At 45.1% G+C, this 15,946-nt stretch overlaps 1 protein-coding gene across 3 annotated transcripts in view; it reads right to left on the bottom strand.

The window, feature by feature from the left end:
• The window catches only part of ZFAND6 (zinc finger AN1-type containing 6), a 37,483-nt gene that overhangs the window by 18,265 nt on the left and 3,272 nt on the right, over positions 1 to 15,946 (bottom strand). Inside the window, exon 1 of one of the 3 annotated variants that reach the window (XM_068696405.1) lies at positions 12,922 to 13,070. The exons of the other annotated variants lie outside the window; for them this stretch is intronic. The gene's annotated coding sequence lies outside the window, so the exon portion shown is untranslated. Of the gene's footprint in view, positions 1 to 12,921; positions 13,071 to 15,946 lie in introns of those variants that run through there. 3 annotated transcript variants of the gene reach the window in all.

Below are 15,946 nucleotides of genomic sequence, written 5' to 3'. Positions count from 1 at the left end.
CCACCCCTGAAGTACACTCCTAAAATCCATTACTGGTCTGAGAAGGATCCCTCCCAAATGCCAACGCTGAAGCTAAGGAGACCACCCAGCAGCACTCGGCTGCTTTGGCTGCAGCAGCAAACCCAAACGCAGTCTGAAGCACTTCGATGCCAGCTTCAAAAATACTCCTCAAAGAGAAAGCAGAGCATTTAGTTCAGGCTCCTCTCCTCACTGTCAAGGACGATGGATCAGTGCACTGACAGATTTCAACTGACACTCATCTCAAATCACTTAAAGGATGAGTCCAATTCTTAAACAAGTGATTAGAATATTCCCTCCTCTATCATAATCACCTTGATAATGGAACGGTTCAACGCTGATTTAACAAGCACCAGTGCTAATGGTCATCTTCCCCTTGTTCCAACGAAGCAAGGATGTAACTATAAAAATGGAAATTGTGCTGCTTAAACCTACAAACCTTCATCCCAGGCCCAAACAAAAGTGAGATATGAAGCTGGGTAGACTAAAAATGCATTTACTTCTATAGCACATGCTGGCACGCTTACCTAATGCCACCTGTATCACCACAGGAAAAAGGCGTGTTAGTACGAAAAGTAATAAATAGGAAATGCATTCCTCCACAGGAATATCAAAACAAATGGCAAATAAAGGCCTAAGCAAAGAGCTCTGTCGAATCTTGCTGCAGAAATTTCCAAAGGGCTGTGTTAGAGGATACCAGTCCCCTGCAGAACCCACAGAAACAGGGAATGGCTGCTCAGGTGTCACGCTGAAAGCAGGACGCTGCTCAGGGTATAAAGCCCTAGAAGCGTGAATCAATAGAGAGTTACAAAATAGTCCTGCGTTCTCTTTACTCTTCTGCTCTCTCCCAAAAGGCTCCAATTTACATTCACAGAGCAGATACTTGTAGCTGCTTTAAGGCATTGCCATGTCCCAGCAACTTGCTAGGGAGCCAAGAAGAACTGGCAGATTTGAATAGGGGCCTCAGTCATTAAGGCTCAGCCCAGCTTTCTGGTTGCAGTCAGACATGTCATTTCATCTACAGCTCACCCTGGCTAAAACACTCCAGCTGGTTCAGATTTGCCAGCGTAGCTGCATGCAGAGTTACACTCTGACCCAGTTTCATCAGAACGCTCTGGGTTAAAAAAAAGTGAATATGGTTAAGGACCAACTGTGCAAGCAGATCTGTAAGGGCAGTGACCTCTTTGTTCATGTAGCAGCAGAACACACAGCTGCTGCATTTTTCAAAACACGGGAGTTATCTAACTTCAACACCCAGAGAATCCCTGCGTTTTAAAGCTTTCAGTTGACTCCAGTAGGCCCTGAGTCCCCCTTCTGCTCAGAACTGAAGGCAGCTTTAAATTGCAACTTGAGCTACTGAAGCAGATTTTATGTAATGGCTTAATATTGAAAACATAATATTCAAACTAGTGACCAAAGACTTGCGTAACGTGTTCTTGCAACTCACTTGACAAGTCATCTAATATCTACTTGTGTTCCAGTCTATTCCTGTTGAACAGCTTTTTATTTTTGTTTCATGCATAGACTTATTTTAGGATAAAAACAAGCACTTATATTAGACACTCCCTGCAGAAACTTTACCAAAAAAAATGGAAAGAGTTATAGGAAGTCTTTTCTCCAATTCTAATTCCAAGTAGCTAGCTAGTTCAGATCTTTCAATACAAAAATTATAATTAAAAGTGAAGTCTGGACCCTTGAGAAAGCTACGCTCACCCTACAGCATAAATCCCAGATTTAAGACGGGAGCAAGACTGTCTACTCACACAGCTCAGAATCACTGGGAAAGGAAGCCACAACAAAGTGCAGTCTCAGAGACAGAAGGTGGACAGAAAGCACAGAGCACAGGTCTTACGAAGGGAAGGAACATCAGCAACTTTCATAACTGCTCTGAGGCAGAGTACCCTACTAACAGCGTTACATCATTGCACAACCCAGGAACACTGGGTATAGACAAAGCCTCCAGTGTTAAGGAGTTTACATTGTTAGCTTCAGCTGCCTGCTGTCGTACTCAAGGTTACACGAGGAACAAGAAAACATTTCAGGACCACCTCTTTGCTCTTAGTAGGGAAGAATAAAGGTGCAGATTCAATACTGGTCTCAAGAAGATTGTTGATAAGGATTCAGCTTTCCATGCTTGTCTGCATACACTATTAATAGACGTTACTTTGTTTACTTGTGGCCACGTTCAACCCTTGCAAAGTACGGATTACGAGAACCAAAGATTAGCTTCTGTAAAACAAGATACTTTAGAAACTCATTCCCCTCCCACAAACACATCAAGTTACTTCCAGTGACCACTAAGTAAGTCTACAAGTGGACAACAGAAGCAAGTTGTTCTTGTTTCCAAACCTTTTACTACCTTCACCATACCAAATAAAGTGGCAATCCCATGATGTTCACAACTCTACTGAAAGCTCAATCCTAAAAATAATGAGAATGGTAAAAGGTGTGGTTTACAGACTAGTACAAGGAATCACATGCCATTTACACAGGATTTCTAAGAGAAAGAGCACAGACAAAAGTTGTTTCATGAGTGTTGGAATTCCAGAAAGCTGCCACAGGGAGCTAGAGGCCTTTGGTACCAGATGTTACCCCAGCAGCACCTTACAAGACTATACAGAGTACTGCATTTAAAAACTTCAAGAATCTTCCTATCTTGGATGTATTTCACACAAAGACTAAAGCAGCAAAATACAACTCAAGATACCAAGTTTATGTTTAGATGTACTAAAAATAACGTTTGGATTTCTTATTTCGTCAAGATTAACACCACAGCTTTATTAGCTTTAGGCCCTTGCATATGGCATGATCCAAACTTTGTGAAATTCAAAGAGACGCCAGTCTGGCAGAAAACCCAACAGCTGCTTCTTTAATTCTTATCCCCTAGCAGCACAATAACCTTGAAGACAGTCCCAGGTAACACAGGAAACTCCAGCGCAGAGAAGTACCTAGCAGCTTTCAGAAGCACCACCGCTAGCTCAGAGCTTTGGCCTCTTCAGTGATGACTGTTAGAAAATCTAAGCTGACAAAGCTGCCTTTTCGGAGAGGTCAACCTACATGCAAGTTAAAAATAAAAAATTAAAAAAATGCAGAGAACAAAAATCATTTCTCCCATTCAAGAGAAAAAAATAGCAAGCAGCCCTTGGAGCAGGACACACTTGTTTACAGTAACACAGGACAGGGACCTTCAATAAAGATAACTGGTTAAACATTGAAAGCACCAAGAGCAACACAGTAACTACAGTTATTTTGTACAGAGCAAAAGACAACTTTTGAATGAATTACAGACCAAGAAAAGTAAGCAAGAGAAAAGAGCAGGTCATGTTTCTGGAAGCTGCTTTTGTATCGCTATCTCTGGGAGAAGTCCAAGAGGCATATCTGAGGAACGCAGGGAGGACACCGGCCAGCACCCCACTGGTCACGCTGTCCTACCCAAACCACCCTCAGTCAGCACACAGGCCAAAGGAGACACAAAGGCTTCTTTCTCCCAAAACGTGAAGGTGCACTTACTTAGCTTAGCCTACCCAGTTCACCTATGATTTGAGACTAGAGGTAGCGGGTTCATTTTTGGAAGATGGCTGTCTCTGTGACTGGACTGCCACAGAAACCTTACGTGAAGTTATTTTGGTGATAGAATACATAAACATGAACAAAAGAGCACAAGTTTTGGGCAGTGCTGCTCAGGCGCCTGCTCAGGAGGAACAACGATTGAGAAGTTACACCCATTAGAAAACCAAACCATCTCAGTAATTGCTTTCCAGCAGCCCGCCACCTCAGCTCGCACAAACCAGTTTCCACCATGCGTAGCAGAACTGGTGTCAAGCTGCAGGAGCTGCAGGCTCTGCTTGCTGAGCCCTCTTCTTCCCCGGCACAAACTCTAGAGAGTGCTATCTCATAGCTCTGCTTTGGCATTGAGGTGCCTGGAGCCAAAGAATCCTGCAGGAACCCTCAAGTTACTCTCCATATTTCTATCACAGCTCTATAAATTAAAAGAAGGCATGTCAGTAATCTGTCAGGTTTCAAATAAATTCTCAAAGTGCTCCAGAAATGACAAGACAGCTACTCTGAAACAGGCAAGACAAAGCCACATTTGGCTTGCCTTGGCACCACACAGCGCAGTCAGCCATTTCAGAAATCAGGGGTTGGGTAAAATTAGAAGATCCTAAAATTCCCCACATTCCTTTACGATACCAGACCCAAGTGTAAGGGCCCTACGTGGAGGGCAACTCCATAAACTCTCTTTCATGCCGTTTCAAAACAGGTTTGGATTTACAAACTGATAAAAATAATACGTAGGAAAGATTCAAACACTTACAAGATTACCCATATAATTACTAAAAGAATAGAAACAGATTCAGTAATCGCTTCTTTTGATATTCAGTGAATAAGTAATCTGCTCACAATACAGCATAAGTTTCACTTATTTTAAGCATATCAAACCCAGAAGAGATAAAAGCCGCTTTAACACGAGTTCCCAAAATAGACAGCTTCTTGCTAACAAAACACCTGTTGCTGAGAACTGACAGTAAGCACAAAACACGTTATAATTTGTTTTTGTAAACAGCACCATGTAGAATTTTAATTAGCTCATAATGCTACAGTTCTGCATAGGCCTAATGCTCAGGGAGGTCCTGCTCTAATATTAGGGTTCCTAGATGTTAATAAATAAAAGGATCATCATCATCACTTCTGGTTAGGGCATCTTGAATTCAACTTAACTTCCAAGAACATTGTGATTATCATGGATGATGTGTTGTTCTATTTAGAATGATGCACCATGTCTAATTTAAGTGTTCAAAATTACACAATACCCTTACTGTGGTTTGATGGGGAATTTAACCTAAAGCTAAAGCCTGTCCAAACAAACAGGGTATTTAGGGACAAGTTTTCGGCAAAAGAGGTATAAGTATAATGTTCCCTGTGGCAAAGCTGCATTCCTGGTCTTCTGCAATGCACTTAAATTTAGCCAAGGATTCAAAGGTGCTACTTTGTTTTAACCCCAATGCGATTCCAGTTCTGTTGTTGTGTCTTTTCAATAAGGAGGGAAGCCAGCTTACACGATCCCGAAGTTACTGAATTATCTAAATAGTAAAACCAATCACCCTGCACCAAACATACAAAAATATTACACAGCTGAGTAGCAGCCACCGCATTGGGCAACTGATATTTACCCATCCCCTAACATTTACTGCCACGTTGCACCAAATATAGGGCTGTATCAGCTAACTGGTCACACTAACCATGAAGCTGTGTGCCTTTCCTTAGTTTCCTTTCAGCTGTCACTTACACTGCTTGAAACACTGCAACAAGCCAGCAACCAAGTGCAACCAACAAACGTGCATCCAATTTGTACTTCCACGTAACCAGTGCAGTGGTTTCATGGTACGGGTAACTTGGGCTTAATGTCAGCACACCAGGAACTGATTTACCTCGAGGACTTTGTTCTTCCAGAGCGTAGAGTGGTTCCTGCATCTGGTTCGTGGTGCAGCTCTACAGTTCTGTGCTAGCAGAGTCAAGGTGGCATTGCTCTGCCGCAGATAGGTGGAAGTATTGAAGTAGTACTGGAATTCAACTCTAGCCACAGCTCCAGTCATAGTGGAAGCCAAGAAAAGATGAAAGCTGCATATGGCACAAAGAGGCCAGGGTGAAAATTACATACGAGATGCCTTATTGCAGCCTTTACTATCTGAGGTAGTATCAGATTAATAGATGAGTTAAATAATCCAAAATCCACCAAGTATAAGGCAATTTCCTTTCTGAAGGTTTCTAAAACTATACCACTTGCTCAGATGGAGGGGTTGTCACAGCATTTCGGAAAAGCTTAAGAACTATTGGAAGAAACTTAACTGAGGACAACTGGCATTTTTCCCATTGCCATCACGGAACAGACAATCAGTTTTTTTCTCCTTCTTTTCTTAGCCCATACAGAACAGACCGCATAGATTTCAGTTACTCAACCTGAGCAGGACAAAAGCCAGAGCTAACTGCCAGCTTTTGAGTAAAAGTCTATGTTGCAGGCATTGTGCTTTAATCACACTTTTTACTTAGTAATAGTCACTTCAGGTACAACTCTGACCTGCTTTTCTGACAGCCACGTTTGCTATTCGTTCTGTTTTCAGACTAGATTCAACTCCATGAGCAGGCATTTCTAGTACGAGGTCTCCCCCGCTCACTGTCCAGAACACTCAGATCAGCAAGTTAAGAGCACAATAGCCTAAAAATAGCATGGCTGGATGCCACTGTCTCCCATTTAATATGATGGTACCTTTGTACAGAGTTCTTTTTACAATTCTACAAAGAAAAATACAGCCATAAATAACTTTAAGGGAGGAACTTGTATCCAAAGGACTGAGCTTTTAAGCAGTGCTTTGGGATTCCCCCTTTTTCATCCACCCATATGAGAAGAAATTTGCATTTTGAACAATAATTCTTTAAATACATCTAACTTCTTCTCTTGCCATAGTGATTGTATTCTGCCAGAGAACAGATCGACACATGACAGAGTAACAACACCTTCAGAGAAAGGAAAATTCATGATCTAAAGGAGAAGTACAAAATCACAGAAAACAAAAGCCAGATCTCACTTCAATTACTTTGCCTGGCATACTAAGACCTCTTCATCTATTCTAATGTGTGATACAGAACCTGCTCAGAAGACATCAAACCTCATTTTGTGCAACTGCATGGCTTTCTATCACAGCACTCATTCCCTTTCATTCATAAATACTGGCCAACAGGACTTCTGTCAAGAAGCACAGAAAACAGGACACAATATAAATATACCCCATTTATTAAGGCATAAGGTCAGAAATACATGGGAGATCAGCAAGACCAGAGCCCTTCAGTAAGCCCTACAGACACATTCACATGCATCACAGCTTCAGCTGCTACATTACATTAGGCTAATTCCGTGAGTACCATTTGTTTTTCAAGCTGTGGCAATGCACTGGCATTGTCTCCCAGAAACATGTCTCACACTCCTTTTCTGATGGGAACACACACACACACACAAATTACCACTGTTGAAGAATATTTGTATCCCTTGCATAAAAATCACTAATTTCACTCATAACCCTGGATTTTAAGAGAAGACTTCCTCCTATTTTAATAAATAGCACTGATGCTGCCTAAGAAAACCCAGCAATACTACAACATGCCTCTTACTTTGTATGTGCCACCCTGCACAAGTTCACCAGATAGAGCTATCAGCTCATACAACGAAGTTTCAGCAAACTCTTCATCTCAGGCCTTGACAGTTTGAGAAATTAAGGTGTCATAGCTGCATCAAGGACAGAAATATTCCTCAACAGAACAGACTGATATTTCAAGCATTTTGCCTGTGCCATGGGGGATCTGTGGTAAAAGACAGAAGGATAAGTAGGTAACAACTAATCAGGGATTTATTTAGATACAGAATGACTAGGTATAAACTTAAGACCACGGGTCACATTGTGACTTTGAAGAACAACAAGCTAACTCTTGCAATAGGATCAAAAAGACAGATCAAAACAGCCAAAAAGTTTCACAGACACTAGGTTAGAGAAAAGCAAATGCAAGACGGCAACAATCAGCTAAGTGACTGAAGTGTGAAATTAGACTTAAGTTTTGGGCTTGTTTGTTTTTGTTGTGTTTGTTTGTTGACCCTCCTCCTGCCTCAAAAAAAAAAAAAAAGAGTTTAAAAGCTAGTCAATTACTCCACTGCTATGCTCAAGAATTTTCAATTGAAATCAAAGCCCTACGCCAAGTTTGACTAGACTTATTAGGAAGGCAAAATATTCATGCACTGCTGCTGGGCCAGTCCACAACAAATCAAATACTCCTTGATCTGAGTATTGGTCTCAGCCTCAGCACAGTTTGTCACACTCAGCTGACAGTGTTTATTATGTAACTAATGACACACTTACCTTGACCTATCGTTACTAATGCCTCCTTCCTGCTCTTCCAGGATACTTTAAACAAAGCCCATGAAAACATACTGATATTCAAAACAACCCAGTTGAGCAATTCTAAAGTCTCTTCCCTAACAAATTTTCTAGGTAAGTCCGCCCATGTTGACACTGTTTTTTCAGGTATGAAATCAAATGGTTTTGATATCATAAGCCCTAAAATAATTATTTTTCTGGTTACTTTTTCCCAAGATAATAACATTTGGTTGATAGCTAATTCTAATTAGTTCCTACAAAATCACTTATTCAAGGACTGAACACCAATACCCAACAGTACACCATACTAACATGATATTTGGATGGTGGAGGCCCAGCACCAGAAGTCTTGTACATTTCACTGAGGAAACTAACTAGGCAGGAAGCACAACCTGCAAGTGTTTCAGTTTCTAGACACAACACAGGCACTTCCTTTGCCCCTGCCTTGATAAGGCTCTAATGCAAGACGATTCTGTTGCACAGAAAATGTTCTACTACATGGTAAAGTTACATTGCACTAAAGACTCTGATTCTCTATTATTAAAAAAAAGCTTAAATTCACACAGGAGATAGCAGTGACAATTTCATCCTTCTTTGCAGCCTCATCTGCCCTGCCCTCAAGAAACAGCATGATCAACAACTGGCTAAATGTTTTCTTCTGACACTCTAACCCAAAGACAAGACTTGTGTACAAAGGCATGAAACTGCCCAATTTACTTACAGAAGCTCTGTAGTTTTGCCTGTAAAAGCAGTGATGCTCTTTTGCCTCTCACCTCCCAAAATTTCAAGCCTTCAGTGTCAGCAGCTAAAGCAACTGTCTTCCCCGTGCAGTATTTCCATCAGCCTGATTTTGTGCATATATTCAGTGGCATATGCTGTTTAGCCTTCTGCCTTGTCCAAGCTAATGGTGAGAAGTCAAGTCATTGTTTGAAAAAAACAAAACACGCCCAATGCAAAACATTTAAACAAGACGAGAGCACCTCACTTCTGTCCTCAAAAATCCTGCTATTAAGCTTCCACATTAATTTGATAATGAAGTTTATATTTGTTTCCCTAATCCTTCACATGGATAAAAATGCATTAGCCCTGTGAATCACAGGACGCACCAGCGCGGTGTTGTCTTAAACCCTGGGCTGGTTAAACGTTCAGGTGGTTGTCAGGGCCTGCCAAGTCAGCCGCACTGTTTATAGTTTCGTTCTACAGATACAGGATTATTACATTTCAGACTGACAAATACCATACCCTGAAGGTTAGAGTGCTGTGACACAAATATATCCTGACAGGGCAGAACGGCTGAGCAGGGGTGGTCTTCAGCTTGGAGACCAGAGTTTCGGCTTCTGTAAGATTGCTGAAGCATTAAGTTAAAGGAAGAGCCATACATTTAATGAAACTGTTGCTTAAAAAGGAACTATTTTTAGGAAATACTCAAATGCAAGAGTTCATTTGTTTAAGTAATACTCAAAACATTTTCTTAAGTTGATCTAAATGGAACAGAAGATGGATGAAGTTAGGATTTAACGTGGTTTATCTCTATGTATAATTTAATAGCTAGAAAAGTTACTTTTCTGATGCACAAAACCTGAGTTTCTGTCAACAACCGCAGAATGCACAAGCAAATACAACTTGATTGAGGAGAAACAATTTTTACACTGTCAAGGCTTTGTTTTTGCTAATCTCTATTTAACTCAAAAGCCCTATAAACACAGTTGGAAGGGATCTGTTAAAAATATATCACCCCACCCCTTCAATTAAGGGCTGAGAAGCTTATGACACATCTGAGACATCCAACAAGAATAGGGAAGAAAGACTTAATGTTCCTGATATTTCTAAAGGTAAAAAAAAAGGCAGGTTTAAAAAAACTTAAACCTTTCATGCCTCTGTTAAATGGATTTTAAAGCAAGGACAGTCCCTTACCTTAGCTGGTTTTATTCCTTTGTTGGTCATGTGTAATTAACTGCTTATTTTCACAAAACCTTACTACAACGTAAACATCACTGGCCTGATCATCTGCCCCACCCAGACCAGGCTCCACACCAGAGGACAGCAGCCATCTCCTCGAGGAGCCTTGTATCTGTCCACCAGGGCCACACCTCCAGTACCAACCTTCTCTGCACCAGCACGGCTGCAACGATCACCAGCTACTCACCCCTTTACTGTGTCTCTCCTAGGAACTGCAATGAAACCTGTTAGCAGGCATAACCCACGTCTAAAACCATGGACAGATGTCCCTTTTTGGTAGGGCTGAAGGTCTCTGAGATGACATTATTCACCCACTTCCCTCCCTTCTGCCTTGGGCATGAAGCAATTAGCAGAAATGATCCCTGAAGCACTTGGGGAATACGGGGAGGAAGAGTAAGGGAAAAGAGCCAGTTGGGTTGGCTCGAGCCACTAATTTAAAACAATTTAAGCGAGCCTAGTTGGCTTCGCCCCCAGCGCCCACAGGACCCACTGCGCTTGGAGAGCAGCAGGAGGCACCACACAGAGCAAAAGGCACTCGGCAACAAGCAGGGCCCTGGAGCCCACCTGGCTGTTTGCAGGGTGGACAGCTGCCCTCCCTAAGGCTACCGGCATGTTCTACAACGACTGCCCCAGGGGAGGTGCACAGCCTTCTCCAGGAAGCATTAAATGGAAGCAGAGAGTGGGGTGACCATCCCAGCAAGCAGAGAGCCACCCACGTCACAGCATCAGGAAGAGGTGCCAGCAGAGGAGAGAGCACAGGTCCTCTCCGCCTCACCAACAGGGGAGACAAGGTCCGGCCCTGCACTCTGTACCCAGGCTGACAATCCCTGTACAAATCTCTTATTCACATCAGAGATGTATATCCCATCCTGGCGCAAGAAGCAGACATGTAAATCCCACAGCACACAACACATTCACAGCATTTAAGGCTCGCAGATGGAGCATGTGCAGGAGGTTTTTCTGAACAAGGAGTGCTGGAACAACCAATCGGCGCGTGGGGACAACACGCGTCCTGCCAGTGACGGCTCTCAATGCAGGCAAGAAACATTTGCTGTAGCCTGAATACAGAAGTTGTACAGCTGTGCCAGCAAAGTGGTATGTTTATCCTTTAGGGCAGATTTGCTTTCTACAAACAGCCTGCGTTAGAATTGTATACATGTGGTGAGAGAGATGAGCACTTCACTTCTGCATTGAACACATCAGTAAAACTGGCCCCAGATAAGCTCTTTCCTAACTAAGTTGGGGGGCAGAGGGGACCAGGGAAGAACTGCTACTCATACACCAAGCAGTACGATTCAAGTTGCCTGATGCATGCAGCTTTTCTTCTGTTTTAAGCAAAACCAGCTTTTGGCCAAACACAGTATTCAACAGCACACAAATACCTAAGTTTGCTCCAGTTTGTTTGAGCAAGTCTAATGCACGTACTCATACCACGCATTTAGAGGAATGAAAGCAAACTATTCTATTCTTCTTGCCCTCACCCGAGACATGAAACCTAGACACTCAGTCTCGGCCTAGCATCAGTTGTAAAGTTAAGAAATGAATCAAACCCCGGGGATTTAAACGTATATATCCCCTTATGCAAGAGATCTGGCTCACCTCTCGCCTAAAGGACTGTGCACAGTCACTGCTCGTTCTACAGAAGCATATTCAAGGTTTAAATATAATCTACAACAAAAAGAAATGCTGTAAACAGAAAGCAAAAGCAAATTAGTAATTCAGACCTATGAACCACTGAAGTATGGCAAGATGCCAGCGTGTCAAGGTTTGACATATTTTTTAAGAAGTAATCCGTAGCCAGCATTTTTAGAGTAAGCAAAACGGCTTAGTACAAAACTGAAAGCATGGGGTATACTTTAATAGCCAGACTTTTGTTTATGTTCGCTACAGGTTTAAACAATAGCTTTCCTTTGCCGCTTGGAAGACTGCTGCTCAGTTTTCACAGCCATTCTTCTGTCATCTCCACTAATCATACAAATCCCGTCAAACTCCTGACTTAGCCTCAACAAGTATTAGGGCCACGAGTATTTCTTTCCAGTTCCCAGGAGCAGCCGTGTAGAGACACAATGTTTGTTCTATTATTATTATTTTTTTAAATAAACAACAGGAAATATTTAGGGAAGCAAGAAAATATAATCATCGCTCTGAAAGCATTGTTCTGTATGTGGCCTCGTCTAACATACTTGTCAAAGATACCAAAAGGATGACGATTAAAACAAAAAAAGTCTTCATTCTCGTTAAAAGCCCCGACTTCCTGACTCGCCACTTCCTGCTCTCCTCCCTCTCGCCCTCATCCCATGCCACCCGTGGCAAATCACACTTGTCCTCTTCCCAAAGGTCTTGCAGAGGCACCAAGGATCGCTAAAAATAGTGCTGAGAAGGCCTTAGATGACACACCTGGCGCAGAAACTAAAAATAATCTCCCCTCGGAGCAGACACCCGCTCCGCTCGGACAACAGAGGATTCCCGAGAGCCAAACCCGCTCCCCCCCAGCCGGCTGGAGGGGCAGCAGCTGCCCTGGGGGCACCACCACGATTCCCCTGCCCGTGTCCGTGAGCACAGCCCCGAAGCCGAGGAGAAAGGAGGCGGCGAGCCGCGCTCCGTGCTCGCAGTTCGCAGCGATCTTTGTTCTGCACGCCGAGGACCTGCCGGGCGTTCCTGCGAGCAAAGAGAGAGAGAGCAAAGCCCGAGACAACAACAGCGGAGCGGGGCTCGGCGGCACAACAATGGGGCCATTTGAGACAGCACCGCCCGCAGCAAGCGCTGCCGCGGGCCGGCCCCGCAGCGGCTGTCACGGCGAGCTGCCCCGCAGCCGGGCACGACCCCGGGGGCCGGAGCTGGAGCCGCTGCGGCTCCCCCCGGGGCTCCCGGCCGTGCCCGAGGCCCCCCCCCCCCCCCCATCCCCTCCCCGCTCCCGCCGAGCCCCCCCAGCAGCCGGGCTGCTGCCCGCCGAGCCCCTTTTGTTCTGCTTGCCGGCCGGCGGGGGGGCGCTAGGACCCGGCCGCGAGGGGAAGGTGCCTACCGCCGCCCGGCTCCCCGCTCCGACCCCGGCTCAACTTCACTTCTTGCTCCCGCGGGGGGGGGGGGGGGGGGGGAGAGAGCTCTCCCGGCGCAACCCAGCCTGCGCGCGCCGCCCCCATGGCGATTGGTGGACTGAAAGGAAGGCACCGCCCCGCCGGCCCGGCTCCGCGCTGCGATTGGCGGAGCGGCGCGTCTGTTACTTAAAGAACTTTTTCCTCGCTAGCAGGTTCGGTTGAGGCAGCGCTGCGAGCACCCCCCCCCATCCCCGGTACCGTGTGTGGGGGGGTGGCTCTTAAAGGGGCCGCACCCCTCCGCCGCCCTGCACGGGAGGCAGCGCCGGGAGCCGCGTCCCCCAATTCCGGGGGTCCCTCCCCGGGGAGCAGCGGCACCTCCTCGGCTCCTCCGCCGCCCCCGGCCGGGGAAGGGCCGGCCCGGCTAAAAATAGGCTCGGCGGCCGCTGGCAGGAGGCTCCCGGCGCTGCGAAGCGTGAGTCAGCACGGCCAGAGGCGGGCGGCGCCTCGGGGGCAGCGGCTGCGGGCGCTGCTGGAAACTTGGGGGGGGGTCGCTGAGGCCCGAGGGGGCGGCGGGGGAGCTGCGAGGCTCCCGGCGCCACGCTCCGAGCGATCGTCGCCTTCTAAAGCACGCCCGTGGGGCTGGAGAGGGTCAGGAGGGTGAAGCACAGGCGCTGGTGTGCAGGGACGCGCTGGGTTTGTGCTGAGCGAGGGGGAGAGGAGAAGTCCTTCACAGGACAGTTCTTGCCTCCAGGGACACGCTGGAGATGCCTAACCCCTGCTCTGGCTAGGGCAGCTGGCTGTGCTGCCATACAGCCCCTCGCTTTCCCAATGCAGGTTAGTCAAGCTCAAACAGCTTAGCACGCGGTGGTTCCCACCGAAAAGAACAAAAAACACCATCAAGAAGGACAGCTGATTCCTCCAGAGCAGGCACGTCCCCTGTCCCGTGCTGCCTTCTCTTGTAGAGCCATCTATCGCCCCGCAGAGCCAAACAGAACTGGAAAGCAGCAGTTCGTACAGCTGTTAGGTTAATGAGCACAAAGCATTGCAAGACTGGAGTTAACTTTAACAAGATTTACATAACTTCCCCCGCAGAACCTAAAACGAGCTGAAAGAACCAGACGTTAACCCTTACACTTGAATCCTGCGCTGTACGTGAGCCAGGACTTCAACAGTGCTTTAGGAAGTCAGCCGGCCCCCTGAGGCGAACTGTGGGGCCGCTTGCAGGACACTGCTGACCAAACGCTATCAAAGCAATCAAATCCAAGCACACTGTTCATGCAAATAAAACCCACCAGGAAAGCGTCCTCCAAGAATCTCAGTGACCAATCTTGGAAAGCTTCAGTGCAGCGCACATTAACTTTAGGCCCATAAAAACAACGTCAGAAGTCACCAATCTTATCACCAGAGCTGCCCAGTAATGGCAGAGGACATGACAACCCTAAAGTCACTCTTGTTGTTTGGGTACTTTCAAAAGGAAAAACAACAAAAAAAAACCAACTATGTATTAACCTGCAACTGTCTGGCTCTGTGTGCTATTAAAGAAGTCTAACCACCTGGCAACTGCAACAGTGATGAAAAATAAGTTTTATCATTGAACAACGCAACTCATACTTCTGCTAAACAGGCAGCTAGCAGCTCCTTATCGCTACAAGGGAGAAGTTTCATTCCTCTTTCTCCACATCTTTCCCCTCCCAGCCATACAGCCTGGCCTACTGCCTTACTACAGCTCTGGTGCTCATCAGCCCCTTCCATGCCCCTCTGACTCACTGATCTGGCAGGAGCTGGGCCAGCTTCTGATAAGCAAGAGCATGGCTCACCCAGAGCATCCAGGAAATGGCAAAGCAGATTCTCCTCTGTTCAAGACTGACCTCCTAGATTTGTTAGTCCCTCTTCAAAAAAAAAAAAAAAAAAAACCACACAAAACACCACTGTCTTACTAAGAATGCTCCAGGAGTAATTTGCTACCCTCGCAAAAGTAATAGAACCCAAAAATCTGTGAAATAGGGGATCAAAACTAGGTTCACAGTTAGCCCTGCCTCACTGAACCAGAATTCCTGGGTACACACATCTACTTTTACATGTTGGAAATTCAAATATATATAGAAAATGCTACTCAAGTTGTTATCCCATGCTGAAGACGAACTAGTGGAACTGAACACTAAAAAGCCCAATTTATAAGCTCAGTTTCTGCACACAAGTAACCTATTTTCCCTGAAAACACAGGCACATTTGGGAGGAAGTGCAGAGGCATCATTTTTAGGTCTGGGCTCAAGTTAGGCCAATATCTTACAATATCTTTAGTAACACACAAAAACATGAAACAGCAGATTGCAGCTGCGAGTACACTAAACAGGGAAGCTTTGACAGCAGCATAAAAAAGATTCGGTTTGCTGCCACTGAACTTTGCTCTGAGGACAACAACAAGAGAGAGCACCTGACTCTCATTTGACTATTGTAATCATGGAGCAGCTAAAAGCCCATTTGTTCTGCAATCTTACATATACAGAAGACAGCAAGTTTGGAGGACTTGACAGCTCAAGAGATCAAGAACAGAGCCTTTCATCTTTAAGTCACCAGTTCAAACAGAGACCAGAATAGTAGCGATCAAAAGCTACATGTGATGGCTGTTCAGGGATTAGATAAAGAGATGGCTACTGGCTCTCCAGTTCCCAAAAGATCACTGTGAAGCACACCAGCTTTCCTCACAATTTGCACCTGTTTTTCACCGTCTTGAATACAACAGCACTTCTGGATTTTGTACACGTTAATAAGTAGCACAGTAACAGAACTGGTGCTTTCACACACTGAACTTGTATTGTAGAAAAGGACTTTACCCTCTCCTTGTCAATTGTGTCAGCATTACAGCACGTGCTGATTTTTCTTTAAACAATTACAGCTCTGTCTTTTAGATTATTTATTATTATTAGAGATAGCTTTAAGTTGAATATTTAGCTTCTTATTGTTTTTGTATCCTCAGATGTTGCAATACCTGTTTATAAACTCCAGTTCCCA

Source organism: Anas acuta, chromosome 12 (assembly GCF_963932015.1).
Source record: "Anas acuta chromosome 12, bAnaAcu1.1, whole genome shotgun sequence".
NCBI classification, from domain to species: domain Eukaryota; kingdom Metazoa; phylum Chordata; class Aves; order Anseriformes; family Anatidae; genus Anas; species Anas acuta.
This window is presented reverse-complemented; position numbering and strand designations above follow the sequence as displayed.